Here is a 19,648-nt window from a genome sequence, read left to right as displayed (position 1 = left end):
AGTGGGACTGCATCAAACTGAAAGCTTCTGCACAGCAAAGAAAACTGCCAACAAAATGAAAAGGTAACATACAGAAGGGGAGACAATATTTGCAAAAAATATATCTGATAAGGGGTCAATACTCAAAACATATAAGGAATTCATACAACTCAATAGCCAAAAAAAAAAAAAAATCCAATTAAAAACTAGGCAGAAGATCTGAAAAGATATTTTTCCAATGAAGATATACAAGGTCTGACAATTAATTTTGTGAACTTGCCACCATGCACTTACATTAACAGCACTGTACAAATAGCTCAGTAAGTTTTCATAACATTGGTTTCACAGCTGTGTTCATGTCCACATGTGGCGGGTCTTGCTGAGTGACGTTCATTTATTGCATGTTCTTGTGTGCCGTCGCGAGAATGTCTCAGCCTGAATTACAACAATGAACAAACATTAAGTTTCTTGTTAAACTTGGCAAGACTGGAAGTAAAATCAGGGACATGTTACTCCAAGTTTATGGGATAATGCCATGAAGAAAACGGCAGTGTACACATGGATTAAACGTTTTTCTGAAGGGAGAGAATGCATCACTGATGAAGAGAGGTCAGGGTGGCCAGTAACGAGCAGGACTGATGAAAACATTGCAAAAAACTTGTCAAATTGTGTGTCAAAATCATCGACTGACTGGGAAAAGCATAGCAGACCAAGTAAACATCGATAGAGATAGGAAAATCTTAACTGAAATCTTGGCATGAGAAAGGTGTGTGCAAAAATGGTACCAAAGTTCTCACTTGATGAGAGTCGAACTTTGCCAAGACCTTTTGCAGAGGCAAGGTGAAGTTTTGGGCCCTGTTATCACTGGTGATGAAACATGGGTGTACCAACACAACCCTGAAACAATGCATCAAAGTGCACAATGGAACTCAGCCAAAAAAATTCTGTCAGTCCACATCAAGAATCGAAATGAGTTTGCTAACCTTTTTTGGATATCAGAGGGATTATTCATTATGAATTTGTACCAACTGGACAGTTAACCAAGTTTACTATATGGAAGTGATAAAAGGCTGCACGAAAAGATTAGATGAAAACGACCTGAACTTTTCGCCAACAATTCATGGCTCTTGCATCACGACAATGCACCAGCTCACACGGCACTGTCTGTGAGGGAGTTTTTAGCCAGTAAACAAATAACTGTATTGGAACACCCTCCCTACTCACCTGATCTGGCCCCCAATGGCTTCTTTCTTTACCAAAGATAAAGGAAATATTGAAAGGAAGACATTTTTATGACATTCAGGACATCAAGGGTAATATGATGACAGCTCTGATGGCCATTCCAGAAAAAGAGTTCCAAAATTGCTTTGAAGGGTGCACTAGGCACTGGCATCTGTGCATAGCTTCCCAAGGGGAGTACTTCGAAGCTGACTGTAGTGATATTCAGCAATGAGGTATATAGCACTTTTACTAGGACGAGGTTGCGAACTGAATTGTCCGACCCGTGTATAGATATACACATACAGATGGTGCCAAAAAAATGTATACACATTTTAAGAAAGGAAAAAACTGTATTAAATTATGCTGATGATTACTACTTTGAGCACCTCTTGTAGTTGCAGAAGACAAACGTGACTTGTGTTCATCTTTCATTATCAGTATATATTGAGTATCACAATTTTAATATAGTTTTTTCCTTTCTTAAAATGTGTATACACTTTTTGGCACTACACACACACACACACACACACACACACACATATCAGCCATAGAAAAGAATGAAATCTTGCCATCTGCAACAACATGGATGGACCTAGAGAGTATTGTGGTGGATGGAGTTAAGTCAAGCAGAGAAAGACAAATTTCATATAATTTCACTTATATGTGGAATCTAAAGAACAAAACAAACAAAACAGAAACAAACTCATAGATGCAGAGAACATTTTGATGGCTGTCAGCTAGGAGGGGTTTTGGGGGTAGAGTGAAAAAGAAGAAGAGATTAAGAAGTACAAATTTGGAGTTACAAAATAGTCATGGAGATGTAAAGTACAACATAGGAAATACAGTCAATACTGTCGTAATAACTATGTATGGTGTCATGTGGATACCAGATTTATCGGGGTGATCACTTCATAAGTTATATAATTGTCTAATCACTACGTGGTAGACCTGAAACTAGTATAATATTGTATATCAACTGTAACTGAAAAATAAATAATTACAAAAAACGCAAACAGTATTCCAATAAAGATACCTTCTTTTCTTTTAAAAAAAGTATTATTTTGTTTTATACTATCTTTCACACACAACAGACTCAGAATAACAATACCAATATTACTGCTCACAATATGATTACTGGAAATAATAGTTTATACTATTTTGCAACTCTTTCTGTCCTTAAAGTTTATCCCACTGGGGGTATAGTCAAATTACTGTATTTTAAATTCAGTGTGAAAAGTTTCTCTCTATATGAGTTTGCTTCTGTGTGGATAGGTAATGAAGTTTATTTGTTTAATTTTACTTTCACTTTTTTAAGAACTGATTTTTTAAGTTTAATTTTACTTTATAATTATGTAAAATATTTATATGGTTCCAAAGTCAAATCTACAAAATAGGTTCGGTACATTCAAAGAACTGTAACTACCATCCCTGTCCCCTGTACCCTGTTTGGTCAATGTCCAAGCATAACCTATTTTTTTTAATGTTATAGTTTATTCCTACATTGTTAGGTTTTATCATTAATATAAGAAAATATGTTTATATCTTTTGGCATTTAGGAAAGTTTATATTTTTGTTGTAATCATTACTTTTATACTAATACCTTTACTTAATGCCCCTAGAGCTCTCAGTTTTTGACCGCTGTCTATTGGTTTCTACCATGAACAATGCTGAAATTAGCTAGTAAGCTCTTCCCTCTCTTTTCTTTTCCTTCAGCATCTAATTTGAAATAATATTGTTTTATTTCCAAGTAATACCTATAAGGCAATCTGTGAGCTTGATCTATTTTTCATATACTGTTTCTTTCCCAGTTTTTGATAGTTTTACTCTATTACCCATCAGAACACATAGGGTGAATGCTGCTGCCAAGTGCCATCCAATGAATAGGCCGGGATCTTCAATACAGGAAGTGGCGCGTCAAACATTAGTAACAGTGTGTGACAAGTTTCAACTTGTTTTGTACAGTCAGTCAGGTGTGAGCTACGGTTGAGAGAAGGTGTGTTTAAAGTGTGCCGTAAATCATCCTCCATCATGACAACAATCCGTGTCAGACGTTGCTTCTGGTATGGCAATTTCTGTCAAATAAAAACATAACTGTGTGTCCTCATCCACCTTATTCAACGGATCTGGCACTGTGTGACTTCTGGCTCTTCCCCAAAGTCAAAATGATTCAGGACATCGAGGCAGCCACGACAGTGCAACAAAAGACACTCATGAAAGAGGACTTCCAGAACTGCTTCAGAAAGTGGCAAGAACAATGGGATAAGTGTGTTCGAAGTGAGGGGGAGTATTTGAGGTGGATTAATGGCAATGTGTCTTTTACAGTAATATATTTTTTTAAATTTAAACATTCACCATATTTTTTTTTATCACACCTTATAGCTATCACACACCATACTTACACATATAACTTCACAGTCTTCATTTAGATCTAGTTCCACAGACAGATATTTAATACGTACTACTGGTCTTTATGTCAATCTCTCCAGTCATTTTGTTGTCTGAAAATTGTTTTTTAGTATGATCCTCAGCAAAGGTCTTTGAAATAATATTTCCTGAATTCTCACATCTTCAAAATAATTTGCCTGAAGACTTTATAACTGAAAGTCACTTTGATTGGATATATTATAGAGTCTTTGGTTCATGTTTTATTTCCTCTCCTGCCATAAATCATTGCTGTAAAAAAAATATTGGCGATTTAATTTTTTTTCTCTAATTGTCTTAGTACTTTTACTTGAATATCAAAACTTTTTTTGTTTTATAAATTCCAATAATTTTACAAGAATATGTCTCAGTGAAATCTGTTCTGAGTCATTTCCCCAGATATACTGTATCCTTTCAAGTTATAATTTTGAGATTTATTTTTTAAAGTAGGCTTTCTTGAATTATAGTTTTTAGCATTTGCTCTTTTCCATTGATTGGTTTTCTTTTTTAGGAACTCCTATTACACATATACTTTATCTTCTTTATACATTTTCCAAGCCTATTATTTTCTCTCAAATCTTACCTCTTCATTTCTTCTTGATTTTCAAAAATTTCCTCCTTTTTATCTTTTAAAAAAAAATTATATGTGTTTATTTGCTCTTGTATTCAATATAGTTTAATCTTCAGTTCTGAAATGATTTTTAAATTTTCTAATTCTTGTCCAATATAGTTCTATCACTTTTTTTTCAAATATTCCTATTTTCCAAACACCTCATTTGTGAGTTTCTCTACCTTTTATATATGTTGCTTTTTTATACCTTTTATCATTTTGTTTCATTTTAGCTGATTTTAAATATTAGGTCACAGTTTTCTTCTCTTTTTTGAACATGTACTTTCACTGTTCGAAGGAGTTGTTCTTCTCCTTTGTATATATATAGAAAATCTGTGCCTTTATTGCCCCGCAGGCTGCTTGAGGGGAATGAAGCGGGAGGCGTGGGTGACAGCAATGCCAGGCCGGCCTTGCTACACGGGCTTGTAGGTGATGGAAAACTTGCCCAGGTGGTGGCCAATCATTTCAGGCTTGATTTCCTCCTGGTGGACCGTCTTGCCGTTGTAGACGCCGACCATCTCCAGCAGCATGGTCATGTCCCGCAGATGCATCTTCACCACCTCGATCTTCTGCATGGGCGGCCCCTCCTTCTTGGCCTTGAGCCGGCGCTTCAGCCGCGAGTGCTGCTTCCTCCGCAGGCCCGGGTTGGGTCCCTGCGGCAGCTGCTCAAAGGACGTGTTCAGCAGGTGGTCGAGGTCCACACCATGGTAGGTGAATTTGCGGAGGGTCCGATTCTTTGTCTCCATTTCCTCCCTCTTGCCAGTTCTTCCGAAAGTTATTATATTTTTCTTATAAGAATTTTGTATGAACTTTGACCCTGGTCTTTTCCTGTTGCTCATGTTTAAGTGAAATGAATTTTCCTTTTACTTTTGTGAAGGACGGATAGCCAATAATAGTTTTTCCTAGCTTCACATCTCTAGAGCTCCTTCAGTTTTGTTTTTTTTGTGATAAGAAATATGGCCTTAAATACTTTCTGAAATATGCTCCAATTTATCCTTACCCATTTTTCTTCATTCCCTTTTTCCTTTGTCCCCATTGTCCTTTTCTGCTCAATTTTTATTCTAATCTCAGTACTTTCTCCTCAGTGTGGTACTAACAAAGCTTAACAGAACAAACCAAAATGAAGCAGTGATCATATGTAGGCCATAAAACCTACTATATTTACCTTCTGGCCCTTTACAGAAAAGTTTGCCATTCCCTGTCCTAGAGCAACTGTACATTTTCTCTGAAGAGTTCCTCCCCATTCCATGTGGTCTTCTGTGTTTCCCCGAAAATAAGACCTAGCCGGACCATCAGCTCTAATGCGTCTTTGGGAGCAAAAATTAATATAAGACCCAATCTTTATGTTATATTATATTATATTATATTATATCCGGTCTTATATTAAGATAAGACAGGGTCTCATATTAATTTTTGCTCCAAAAGACACATTAGAGCTGATGATCCAGCTAGGTCTTATTTTCAGGGAAACATGGTAGGTAGTGCTGTCAATCACTGCACACCATCATAGCAGTGAGCTGGGACCTAAGTAAGAGATAGTTACTGAAGTCTTTTCTGGCATTGACACACATATACTAGGAGAGAAGTCTTTCTATTAGGGTGCTTCCTTATGGATTTGTGGAATCTCAGGCTACTGGTGGCCATTGCTCTTAGCCACATGGAGGAAGCCTGTTTTCAATGAGAGAATAGGAAGCTTAGGTTATAAAAGAAGCTGGGGTGATTAATAGAACCTCTGAGTCAAGCTGAAGCAGCTGAATCCTTAGCCTTTTCAGTTACATGAGTCAATAAATTCATTTTCCTATTTGAACTCATTTGAGGTAGATTCTGATATGGCAACCCAAAAACCCCTGCCTCACACAATTGTAGACATAAAAACACATGCACGTGGCCATTTAAAGGGTTTTCCTCAAATTATTCTCTACTAAGTCTACTTTTTTAGCTATAAGAGGATTAAAGACTAGTAAAAGAAATAAAAGCTTAACAAGGGATGTAAGAGAAATTACTTTGTGAGCAAGAGAATACCATAGCTAAGATTTCATAAATTAGTCTAAATTTTTTAAAGTTGTGTATTAAATAAGTTCAGCTTATGGTTTATAACTAAATGAAGGGAGGTAACTGGATTAGTGAGACAACTAACATCACATGGGCCGGTGCTGGTAGAGTTTGAATTAAATAATATAAAAGATTTTTTGTGGAATGGAGCCTATCAGAATCACCAGTGGAGCTTTTTCAAAAACCAGATTTTGAAAAGGCTGCACCAAGACCCTGCTATGGTAAAACTGATAAATAGAAAAGCTTGAGAACCACTGTTCTAATATGGCCAACACATTAACCTTTTAAAAATTATGTGTGTTTTATATTTTGCTTACTTTTGTGTTTTTAAATGATAAAGGTTCAGAGTCCTTATTTCTGTCATCTCTAAATATCCATTTATACCACCACCAGATGGTTTCACTAATGCTGCATAATTTTTCAGTTGTTTACACCTAGTGGTAGCAAGGATCTGGGGAAATTTTGTAGATCTTTTACACCAAGGACAGGTCCACAGCAAAAATTAACAATGATTAGGGAATCAGGAAGCCACAGAGCAAACATTTAAGATTCATTAAGATGGGGGCGGCCAGTTAACTCAGTTGGTTAGAGCTCTTAACAACAAGGTTGCCGGTTCGATTCCCACATGGGCCACTGTGAGCTGCGTCCTCCACAACTAGATTGAAACAACTACTTGACTGGGAGCTAATAGATCCCGGAAAAATACATTTAAAAAACAAACAAATAGAAACAGTTATTTTAAAAAACAAAGATTAATTAAGATGTTTTATGATACTATTAGAGTAACAGTCTTCTTTATCTTGAATAAGAGCGTGAACAAAAATCTGACCCAGATAAATAATTTAGGACTGACTTCAGTTAGCTCCTGATGTGATTCTCTGGATACTAAAATCATTTGTGTGTGAGCATAACAGATGCCAAGCCCTCGGGTTCTTGAAAGCATCCTCCTTTCTCTCTTCATTAGAGTGGCTGAAAGGATCACCAAATGCTCTCTTAGATACTACAATGGGGCAACGAGAGGCCCAGGATGGCTACAGTATCCCCTTGCAAGCCCCAAGGATGAAACAGAATGCTCACTGGTTTTGTGAAAGGACACAGCTGCCCATCAGTGCCACCAAGTGAAAGTCTGAAATCAAAAGGAGCTAGTTCTTGGTGTGCGTGAGAGAGGGAATCAAAATGATGCCTATCATCCTGTGTTTTGCTTAACTTGTTCCAAAACAGTACATGTACTTCTCCTTGATTTGTTTTCTACGAACTGAACTTGGACATTTCCCAGGCAGCTCTAGAAGCTGGCTAAAAATCAGAACTGGGGTCACAGATTAGAAGATAATTCTTTGAATAACCATCCAGGCTTTCCCACACATTCTGTCCCCAACCACTTCCTAGAAGCTTAAATGACTTGTAGCAAAAGCTTTTTATTCATTTTCTATCTTAATCTAGTCCAGAAAGAGGACCTCCTGCCAAGGCCCTTAATAAAGCAGTAGCAGCAGCAGCAATAATAGGCAACAAACCAATTTGACAAACATTATCACATTCGATTTCACAGCAGTCTTGTGAGGGAAGGCAAGTACTATCGTCTTCTTTCTCTGGATTCAGACTGAGATTCAGAAGAGTTAAGTTGGAAATTGAGAGAGGAGGCCCTTGAAATTCAAGTCTTTTAACTACAACTCAGTTCAAGGATGTGGACCCTAATGTTCAAAGACATTATACCACCTGCCAAAGTTATCTCAACTAATTAGTGGCAGACCTTGTAGCTGACTGGTGACTAGTGGACCCAGAGAAATCTGCCTCTCAGATGTTAATAGGTGCCTCTAGCCCTCTATACCACCATACCCCATTAGCCCACAGGACCATCCAGTGTCCCCTTCTCGGGGAATTTGGACTCAGAAGTTCAGTCTCAACCAGGCTGTGCTTGTAAATGGAGGAGACATGGCACAGGAGCTTTTAGCAATGGCCATTTCCTGCCAAACGGATTGGAAAGTATAGAAAACTGCTCCTTCAGCCAGGTAGATGGATGAAGTAGACTTACAGAGAAGGAGGAAAAAAGACAGAATACAGGAACCCTTAAGTTTCCATGGGCCTTTTATCCCTGCTTCCAGAATATCCCTACGGCCCTTGCATTCCTTGAGAATACTTTGGCTTGAGCTAGCTCATGTATGCTTCTATTGCTTACCATTGGCTGGGGAATGGCCAAAGCCAGAGCACCTTGGGACTGCCCTGAAAGCACCTCCCAGGAGGCCTTGCAAAGTCACCTAACTATCTTTCAAGCTACATTTTACCATCACACCCTCTGAGGGTGTAATTTAAGCTTTGGGGATGATTTGATGATATCCAGATATTATTCTCACCCCCTGTTATACTTGGACCTGGTACACTGACCACAACCAAAGTCTTGCATTCTTTCTAGCTGTCATATTTTAAGAAGGAGAATAATGGGTCATAGTCCCTTATCTGAAATTCTCGGGGCTCAATGTTTTTAGAATTCAGAATTTTTTAGGTTTTGAAAAGTATGACCCATATATTATAAATTTCATAACTCCGCCAGCAGAGTCTGGGACTCTCCCGTAATCAAACACATTAATATTTCTGTGGCAAAAAAAAATGTACTAATATTTTTTAAAGTGGGTTAAATCAAGATAATAGTTTCATGTCAAATTTTCCTGCCAAATAGGTTCAGATGACCTCAGGCCAGAGTTTGCCCTCAAATGAGTTACTAACAACCTTAGATTCAGAGCTTCCTCTACTGTAGTCATGGGCCATTACTAACCTCCCCCACATTTAATAGGTATGATCGTTGCTTTACTTAAGTACTTTACACAGGGTGACCCAGATAACAATGGGCCAAACTGGGAATCAAACCCAGGCAGTCTGGCTCCGAAGGCTACAGCTTAACTCCTGCCCCATCCCGGCACTCCGTTGCTATGTTGCCTCCCCAAACTTGATGCTGCTAGAGGGAGGGTATGGTATCAGGCTGGTCCCAGACCTGGAAAACTACGTGGAGAAAAACTAAGAGAACTAGAGCTGTTTATCAAAGCGTAGAGAAAGCCCAAGAGGAGATGTGATCATTTTCTTCAGATACCTGTCTCCTTCCTAAATTCCTTTCCTGACTCCATTTTCAAGAAAGGGCGTTGGCCTACCAAGGACACTGAGAGCAACTGCAAAGTGAAAGAGATTCTGAGATTCTGAGAGACAGGAGCTGCGGGGTGTGTGTCGGAGAGCAGTGGGCGATCCTGGTCTTTGCCTGAGTAAAACAGCTGGCTGTCAGCACCCTCCGACCTTTATTTTTAGCTTCTTCATTCATCAAACACTCATTGGGTGCCTGCCCTGTGAACACTGTGCTCAATGCTGGGAAATGCCAGAGAACAAACTGCTCCTGGGGGCCTTTCAGATCTTGTATCTCCTCTCTCTCTCTTGCTAAATCCAGCCACACTGGCCATTCTGCACCACAAACCCTCCAAGATCTTTCCCCCATCAGGACCTTTGCACCTGCAGTTCCCCATTCCTGGTATTTTCTGCTTCTCACTCTTCAAATGGTTCAGCTTACACATCATTTCCTCTGCAAGGGCGTCCCTAACCACCCCATCCAAGTAGCCATTTAGTTACTGGTTCCCAAGTCACCTTATTTTTCATCTTTGCACTTATTGGTGTCTAATGTTTTTTCCAAGTTTTGTTTACTTCCTCCCCTTATTGAATTTAGCTTCATGAGATCAGGCACTGCAGCTGTTTTATAGTCTGCTGGATTCACAGTGTTTTGAATGGTGCCTCACACATAGCAAGTCGTCTCCAAATATTTATCAAATAAATAAGCAAGAAAGTGTGCTTCCATTTTAGGGAATATGTCAGCTTTGTTTCTTTTGGAAGCTTGTAGCTACAAACTGGAGAAAATGTAATGTGAGTTGTGTGGTTGAGATAGCCAGGTGTACAGCAACATCCAGTCTCCTCTTCTTTAATAATAGAACTCGAGCTGGAATTTCCTTGTCCCAGCATCCTTTACAACATGGATTTGGTCAAAGGGGTGTGGGTGAGCAAACAAGGCGTGCCCTTTCTGAGTCATGCCCTTAAATGTAGATGCGCCCCGGCCCTCTCCCCCTTCCCACTACTTAGATGATGTTAGGATGTAAAGCAGCCATTTCGGACCCAAAGATGGAAATCACATGTTGATAATGACAGAGCTGCCTCGCCAGCCTTAGGCAGCTTACCTCAAGCTTCCATCTTGTTTAAGCCATTGTATTGGGGGGGGTTCTCAGTTCCAACAGCTAGGTCAGTACTCTGACTAATAACAAGCTTCTAAGTCTTTTTCAGCAATTTAGAGTGTTCTTGTTGCACCTGATCTGCCTCTGCCAGGAACTGCTACCCAGATACTACCTCCACATTTTTCCTTTTTTTATTTTATCCTTACTGTTTTTCAAGTTAGTTTCTATGTCCGTCAACATAGTACATTTTCAACTTTAATTTGCAGAAGGGAAAGGAAACACATTTAGTGAATGCCTACTCGGAGCCAGTTACTATGCTAAATGCCTTGCCTGTAATATTATGTTTCGTTCTCCCGATAAATCTGTGAGTCCAATGTCATTGTTTTGATTTTATAAATAAGAAACAGGTTCAGAGAGGTTAGGTGTCTTGCCCAAGGTCACACAGCTAGTGAGAAAGTTAGACCTTGAATCCAGGAGATATCCCCCTTTGCTCCTTCTGCTACTCTGTACTTACACCGTGGAATGCCCAATGACTGAGGGCTTGCATTTTGGTGTTTGGATTTGTTTTCCTTTTGCCTATAATTGATGTAATTGTAGGACTTTTCTTCATAGCTTGCTGATCTTTCTTTATGACACCTTTATCCAACCTCCATCCCTTAGGGCCATGTTTCTTTTTGTTTTTTTAATAAATTGTGGTAAAATATTTATCACATAAAATTTACCATTTAGCTATTTTTAAGTGTACAGTTCAGTGGCACTAAGAGCTTTTGCATTGTCATACAGTCATTCACCACTATTCATTCTCCAGAACTTTTTCATCATCCCTGAGAAAATATGGGACACTTCACAAGTCTGTGTCATCCTTGCACAGGGGACATGCTAATCTCTGTATTGTTCCAATTTTAGTAAACGTGCTGCCTGAATGAGTGCAGGGGATCAGGGGTTTAAGTCATTGGTTTCCTAATTCTTGTCTCCTCTCCCCCTTTTCTTTCTTTCCTTCCATGACCTGCTGCCTGCCACTTTGTAATGAAATAGAGTGTCCCACTCATGGGTGGGCCTGTTCAGAGTCAAGAGTGAGAGGAAGGAGAAAAAAACATGGTTCTTTATAAAATGTCCTGGCTTGGATCTTCGTTCTCTGCCCCACCCATTCCCAGAAGTCAGAGCAAGAAAACTGGAGAAAATTCACAAACAGCCTAATTCAAATCTGAATCACGTTGAAATTTCTTAGCCCTTCAAATGGTGAATTAGTGACTCTGATTTGCTCTAATTTGGGGCCATTGCGGTGAGACGCAGAGCAGCACCAGAGTGAGGGCTGGAAGGAGGTGGGAGTCAGCAGGTCCTGCCCTCAGTCCGGTTCCAGATAAGACCCCTGAGGCCCCAGCCAGGCAGGAATCCTGCCCGCCCCGAGCTCCACCTGGGCATCTGCTGGCTGAGGCTTGCCCAGTACCCTCCAGCTCCCTCTTAAGTCTGCTGAAAAGCCTTTCTCTCCCTTACAGCCTTTTCAAAGTCTGCTTAACAGCCTCAGGCCCCATCAGCACTCACAGCAGGGCCATTTGATCCTTTGTGTCCTCTAGGCCCAGGGCTGGGGGCCTACCAGAAGACCTTTAAAAATTCAGTGCTGTCATAGATGTCGTGCTTTGCCACACACATCCCCACCGCAGAACTGCAGGGTTTGCTCCCCAGCCGCTGGGAATGTTGTTGGCTAACATCCCGCAGCTGTCAGCCCTCTCTGGATGGCCTTTTCCCAGGGCAGCCAGCTGGTACCCCAGGGCTAGACACCATGAAGGGCTATCCTTGCTCCAAGCTCTCTGCGGGGTTGCTGAGGCCAGTTAGGACAAGCCTGCACCCAGCTCCTCCCTCTGCCCAGTTTGGCCTTTTTCCCTCCTCCACGGGTGCCAACCCAGTTGCTCCCCTAATAAAACTCATGCACAGTAATCGCCCCTCAGAGACTGCTTCCTGGGAAGCTGACCTGCCACAGCTCCAAAATAAAAATAACAAGGTTTTTTTAGTAAACATAAGTGGAGTTTTTACAGATGCCACGTTATGTCAACTCTGTTAATTATTCATTTTAGTATTCATAAACATTTTAAGTGTCATTACCTCTAATAACAATCTGTAGATTAAAATTTCTCGTTGTATGTAAATTCCCAGCCTACATGTAATGGCAGCTGAGAAATCATAGGTAATTATAAATGAAAGGCCGCACTTGTGGCCAAATAATTCCAAAAGCAAAATTATTAGATTGAATAGTATGACGTTGCTAGTATGTGACTTTTTTTGGTCTTAAACATGGCAGTTCTGTATGGTTCAACATAGTATCCTGTCAAAAATAATTACTGGGCAGCCCATTAGCTCAGTTGGTTAGAGCACGAGCTCTCAACAACAAGGTTGCCGGTCCAATTCCCCCATGGGATGGTGGGCTGCGCCCCCTGCAACTAGACTGAAAACAACGACCTGACTTGGAGCTGGTGGGTCCTGGAAAAGACACACTGTTACCCAATAAAAATTTTTTTTTAATTTTTTTACCAAAAAGTATATTTAATTTGGGATGTAGATGCATTCTAATGTGTTTGCCTTTCCACAGTAAGCATGGTAGGGCTATGAAAATGTTTAAAATGGCCTTGCCTTTTTGCAGGAAAGATGCTATGAGCCAAACCTAGAGACAAAAGTCAAAATATTGCCAAGGTTTGGGGACAAAGAAAGGAAACCGAAGCACAGACCTACTTTACTCTGCATGACTCATTTTCCAGTTTGAAGTATTGCCTGTCTCTCCGGGTTTCCTCCTCCTCTCAAGCTCCTAGGTCCTTTCTCTATTCTCTCCTTTCCTTCTTTCTACTCTCACTCTCTCTTCTAGACGCTTTCCCTGTCTGCAGGTAAGCATGGCACAGAGAAGGTGTAACCGATTCAAGGTTCGTGTGCCTGGTGCTTCCAAAGGCCAATACTCAGTATATCAAGTTTGGAGTAAGGAAAGGTTTATGGATTGAGAAGAAGCCCACCGAGAAGATGGGAATTCTCAATAGTTCCTCAAACCCATCTTAAGAGCACCTCAAGTTCAAACATCTTTTATGTCAAGGGAAGGGAGCAGGGGTGGGACAAAAGATGGACTCCAAGGAAGAGCACAAAATCTCCAAATCTCGTTGTTCTCTTTGGTTGGTCTCTTGACTCCTGTGAATCTGAGTCTGGTCCTGAGGTTCCCATAAATCTTTAATGGGAACAATAAACAGTCATTGTTCTGTACACACTTCCCACCTCCTCAGAGAGACCCCTTCTGACAAGAGGCTGTTTGTACAAAATACTCAAGCAGAATCCCTCTAGTTATTTAGCGTATCTATAGCAAGAGCTAGTAGCCTGAGTCAGAGAGAGAGAAAGAGAGAGAGAACATTTCACTGTATTACAAAGATCCTGTGGTTAAGAGGAGGAAAACAAATTTGGTCCAATTCTCTTTCCTTTCCATGAAAGGCTTTTTCATGATAATTCCAATATTTGAGAGTTTCCTGTGTTCATTATTTCAGTCCCTCGTGACCATTCTCCGAATCTCTACAAATAAATTAGCTGATCCACTTCTCCAAAAAATGCTTTGTCCCCACAAGTGCTATTCATGGGAAGAGGCTCTAAGTTTAGTTTGTTCTTGACATTTGATTATTTGTGCTGATTCAATACATAAGCAAGCATTTGGGTTTCCAATTTATATTATGGAACTTTGAAAGTCTAATGATTGATGTAAAGAACTTGAAGCTATTGCAGTGTGGGTCACCACGAACCTGAATCTGCTGCCTTCCCTCCTCCCTCACTCCATACAGGGTGTCTGTGAGAGTGCAGGAAGCGAGGGGAGCTCAGGGCCAAGCAGCTCTGCATCTTCCCAGGACGCCCTCCAGGACCTGGTGGGGAACAGCCTGAGTCTGTGCTGATCCTGGCACGGAGAACAGGAATGGGGTAGATGCCCAGGCCTTGTCCAAGCTATACCAGCAAAGCTATACCAGCTACCAGCAAAAAGTTGAGCTCCTTTAAAAAATGAGTTTGCAAGTGTGAGAGCAATGATTAGTGGAATGTGGGAGCATCAAGACGGACTTCCTGGAGAGGCAGTTTCAGTAGAAATCATTTTTCTTTTTAAATATCATAGAGTTTTTACTTATTATAAAGTCAAATACATATTCTTAAGAGAAAAATAAGGAAATCATATAGATATATATATAGATATATATATAGATATCTATATATATATAAAATACAAATCATTCCAACCCCACAACCTTACACTGCTGTAAATAGTTCTTTAAGAATTATTCAATTTTACTTGAATTTAACAGAAACATAGTGAAGTGAAACTAAAGGAGTTGCTGAATTTTATACATATATTTCTTTAAAACAAGAGCTATTAGTTACTACAGAACTCTTCAAATAGATTATAAAAGCACGAGGTTTTGATGTTAGCATTAATGGATATTTTTTAAAGTTTATGCTTCTTTATGGCCATAAGTTTAAGTTTCCAGATACTGAGCTTTACGTCTAATCACAATCCAAAGTCATCATTGCTATGTTAAAAACAACAAAATCATTTTTTTAAGAGAGAGAGAGAGAGAGAGAGAGAGAGAGAGAGAGAGAAATCTTTCAAAACTTTATACCTAAATTTACTCTCTGGCTGATTCTTCAAAAAATTATTAGGGAAAGCCTGACCTGTAAAGAAACATATGTTATAAAAATGGCAAACCACTTTCAGGAATAAAAAACCACATTCAACACAGAGCAGTGTTAATACCAAGTACCCATTACAAATTCAAACAGATTTTATTTAATTTAGAGGGTCCATCAGTATTTCATATACACTACCAACTGCTCAAAATCTAACTTGCTTCATATTTAGACCATGACTTTCTTATAGAGTATTTCATTTTATTTCCCAGAATATCTAGTGGTCATTCTTTTCCTTGAATAAAAAAAAGAATTATGCCACCATCTCATTGATAGCAGGCTGTAGTGACACTTCTAGATCCTAATTACATAACTGGTATAATGTTACCCACTTTCTTCCTGAAGACTCTTTCCGTGGAGCCCTCTGACTTCCTGTTCCGATTTGGATTCTCAGCTGTCTAGGCGCACAGAGTGACGTCATCGTCCTAGCATTTCTTGTCATCGTCCTCCTAGATTGGTTTCTTAGAGTCTATGTTTTTCTCTTTGCTTTCTTTTCTGCTTGGCTCTAGGACAGCTCTGACTTACTCTTCTAGAAAGAAAATACGTAGTACTTCAATATGTCTGAATCCTTGCCTATGTCTAAAGATATTTTTATGTTTAGTCTAGCTAGGATTTATTTCTACATTCAGATCATTTCCCTCAGAATCTGGAAATCACCACTCCTGTCTTTGAACATCCAGTGTTATTAATGGGAGTCCAATCCAGTTTGTCTTGAGTTCCTTCACCAGTTTTCTTTCTGAAAACTTTAAGGATATTCTTTTTATTCTTTCAGGGCAGAAATTTCACCAATATGCTTCTAGGTTGGCCTTTTCAATCTGAAAACCCAAGTCGTTTCTCTATTTTGAAAAAAAAAGCGATGTCCCTGCTCTGTGTTCCCTTTCCATCCTCTGAGACACCTCTGAGAGAGAAGCCAGGAGGCAATGGGGAAGAGAGAGACCCTGTTATTCAGGGTCCGAGGGTCCAGCACAGTCCGGGCAGACTGCTCAGGCGCTGGGTCCGTTCCCACTTTTGGCTTCTTGCCTTATTGCTCAATGCCACTATGATGAGGCCATGTCCCTTCCTGGTTGACCTACCAGGTCAACTTAACAAGCAACAGCTCTGCTGCTTAGCCAGCTCTGATTAGGGCAGCAATCTTGATGAGCTTTACATGCTATCAGAAGTTTTTCTTTTAAAGCTACCACTTATGGGAATCTTCAAACATGTTCAAAAATAAGAACAATATAATGAATCCTCATGTGCCCACCACCCAGTGGCTTAGTCTATGTGGACTGCCATAACAGAATACCGCAGATTGGGTGGCTTGTAAACAACTGACATTTATTTCTCATAGTTCCAGAGGCTGGAGGTCAAGATCAGGATGCCAGCTTGGTTGGGTTCTGGTGAGAGCCCTTTTCTTGGTTCATAGGCAGTGTCGTGCGGGGCGGCCTGCGGGGTCTGTAGGGTCTCTGCTCCCGCTCCCCACACAAGAACGCAGGACATGGTGAGGCCAAAAAGGAACACCCACGGAGCCATAGGTAGGGGAGTCACACCACTATACTCTCACTGGCGGCTGGGTTGGAGACACAGGAACCAGGAGCAACACAATTCTCAACCCTCACTGTGCCGCTTGCAGACTCAGCCACCATCTTCTTGCTAGCTCCCCCATCTTCTTTTTGCTACTAGCGTAGCCACGGCAGTTATATTCATGGCCAATGGCTCACTGGTTACAGCTGACGGCCAACTAGCCACAGCTGATGGCCGTTTGATCACAGTCGATGGCTATCTACTACCTGAGCCAGCACCTTTCTATGTGAGGCCGAGAGCCTGGAAACTGCCTTCTGGGGCTCTGTCCCCACAGGCAGCTACCTTCTAGATATAACCTCACATGGGGAAGGGGCGACGGACCTTGCTGGAGTCTTTTTTATAAGGGCACTAATCTCATTCAGGAGGGACTCACCCCCATGACCTAATCATCTCCCAAAGGCCCATTCTCCTAAAACCATCACCCTGGGGGCTAAGATTTCAACCTGTGAGTTTGGAGTAGATACAAACATTCCATCTATAGCACCTAGCTTCAACAACTATATCAACATTTTGTCAATTTAAGAACCTACTTTTAAGCAACTCTCGTTTTTCAAAATGAAATGCTCCCTTTTCATAAACATGTGTTTAAGCCCCACCTCCAGAAATTCTGTGATCGAGCCACCAAAAATCATAGTTTTCAAAAGCTTCACAAGTGATTCTGATGCCCACAGAAAATTGAGACCTACTGCTGTAATGAAATGAGAACAAGAGTGTGATTCTAGCATTTACATGGCACTCAAAAGTATTTGATAAATAAAAAGATACTCAGAAAACATAAAGGAAAAATGGTTACATAGGTCTATATATATATAAACCTATATAAAAAATATAAGTGGCAGTATAGCAAAAAATCACAAAGGAAAAGGATTACAAATATATGAGAGAAAATATTTTCAACATAGATAATATCTTTAATTCATAGAGAGTTCTTATAAATTAGTACTATTTACTTAAAATAGCGATATTTGTAAAATCTCTCAGACAAAGGCTATGAACAGGCATAGGCTGTTCAGACGTAGAAGAGAGTCTGAAAATGACCAACCTATGTATAGATTCTCAGTCTCTTTAGAAGTCAGGAAAATGAAAATTAAAATGATAAAAAAACATTTCTACCCATCATGCTAGCCAAAATTGAAATGATTTCTAGTCTCCTGTGTTGGTAAGGTTTAGGGAAGAAGAGAACTCCCATTCATTAATAGTAGGACAATAAATTATTGCAGACTTTTCAGATAGTAATCAGGCACCATCTATTAAAATGTATAATGCACACACACGTGGACCCAAAAATCCTACTTCAGGGTATCCAGCCAGGAGAAATAAAAGTACAAGTATATTACAATATATGTTTCAGGGCCGGCCTGGTGACTCAAGTGGTTGGAGCGCCGTGCTCCTAACACCAAGATCGCCGGTTCGATTCCCACATGGGCTAGTGAGCTGCACCCTCTACAGCTAAGATTGTGAACAGTGGCGCTCCCTGGAGCTGGGCTGCCTTGAGCTGCCGAGGGCTGCTGTGTGCTGCTGTGAGTGGCTGGTGGCCAGTGTGAGTGGCCGGCAGCTGGCGAGAGCTGCCGTGAGCTGCTGTGAGCGGCCAACCGACGACAAGCAACCGACTGCCCCAGCCGGGGGGAGCACAAGGTTCAGAATACAAACATGGGCCAGGGAGCTGTGTCCTACACAACCAGACTGAGACACAACGGCTTGGACCGGAGTGGGGGGGGGAGGTGGAAGAAGGGGGGTGGTGGAAAGATACATGTTTCACAATGATACCATTAACATTTACTGCTAACTGTGCACCAAGAGCTGTGCTAAATGCATTACGACGGATGTCTGAATCAATCCTCATAACACTTTTATGAGGTAGTTACCATTCTCTCAGAGATAAGAGCTAAAATTTAGCAAAGATAAATATGGGTTTTTAAAAATGTGGTAGTATGTGGAGTTGGGACTTGAAACTGATGAGTAAACGGCAGAGTTCATGCTCTGAGCCACTGCAATGTCTGCCAAACAAACTAAAGACAACTAACCAGAATAGAAAACTAACCCAAATGCCCTTGACAGAGGAAGAGTCTTTACAATGACCTCAACCACTAGAAATACAAAATGCCCAGACCCACTTTGGTTTCACAATTAAAATCCATGTTGGGGGTAAGGGAGATGGAGCAAATATTATGTTTTCCATAGAATCAGAAAGAAGAAGTTGTGATGAGGAAGAAGAGACAAGTATGAAAGTCTTTGCTGGGTGAGCGGTTTAGGAAGAGATTTCTCTCCAACGCAACCTCAACTTCTCCCTGTAAATGCCTGGGTAGAGGATTTCGAACCAGGCCAAAGCCAAGGTGCAGGTCGCCCAAGGTTACCATCCAATGCAGCTCTGCTGGCCCCACCCCATTGGCCCTCCCAAGGCAAAGGTTTGATGGTGTGAGCAGCTTTTTTAATTGGCAGAGGAATGGTGATTGTTCAGATTCTCAGAGCAGTGGACACATGGCCTCGATTTCCCTGGAAAATGACCACTTGTTTGTTTTATCTCCTTAGAATTTGGAGAGGGTGTCATGCATATTGTATTCTCACCAAGCACCTGCTGGCTCTGCCCTAAAAACTTAACCCCTGGTGGAAAGGAGAGATGCTTCTTATCAATAGCAGAGTCACCGGGTTCAGGGTTGACTCTCCAAAGCCATTTCCTCCTAGGTTTTAGGTCCAGAATGCAGAAAAAGATTCCACAGATAAACCACCGCTGTAGCTCTGGGTCCAGAGTACCCAGGAGCGTATATTAGAACATGTTCTCAATTACGCCTTAAAATAGAATTATTGAAAACAATAATCAGTATAAACTAGTCACAAGGAGCAATGCAGACAGTGTGTTATAAAGCAAGGATTATGATTAATCTACTTCTGTGTGCCAGAAACCAATAATATAAAATAAACA

General features: G+C 40.6%; 1 non-coding gene and 1 pseudogene across 1 annotated transcript; both read right to left on the bottom strand.

Annotated features, from left to right (window-relative positions):
* Positions 1 to 4,572: 4,572 nt before the first annotated feature.
* On the bottom strand, positions 4,573 to 4,977 carry LOC117012236 (40S ribosomal protein S15-like; annotated as a pseudogene).
* A 6,327-nt stretch (positions 4,978 to 11,304) lies between these two features.
* On the bottom strand, positions 11,305 to 11,406 carry LOC117012582 (U6 spliceosomal RNA). The gene has a single exon (XR_004421190.1). It is a non-coding gene; the product is annotated as a U6 spliceosomal RNA (small nuclear RNA).
* Positions 11,407 to 19,648: the final 8,242 nt, after the last annotated feature.

The sequence above is a fragment of the Rhinolophus ferrumequinum genome, chromosome 20 (assembly GCF_004115265.2).
Source record: "Rhinolophus ferrumequinum isolate MPI-CBG mRhiFer1 chromosome 20, mRhiFer1_v1.p, whole genome shotgun sequence".
In the NCBI taxonomy this organism is placed as follows: Eukaryota; Metazoa; Chordata; class Mammalia; order Chiroptera; family Rhinolophidae; genus Rhinolophus; species Rhinolophus ferrumequinum.
Note: the sequence above shows the minus strand (reverse complement) of the source record. Positions and strands in the feature narration are given on the sequence as shown.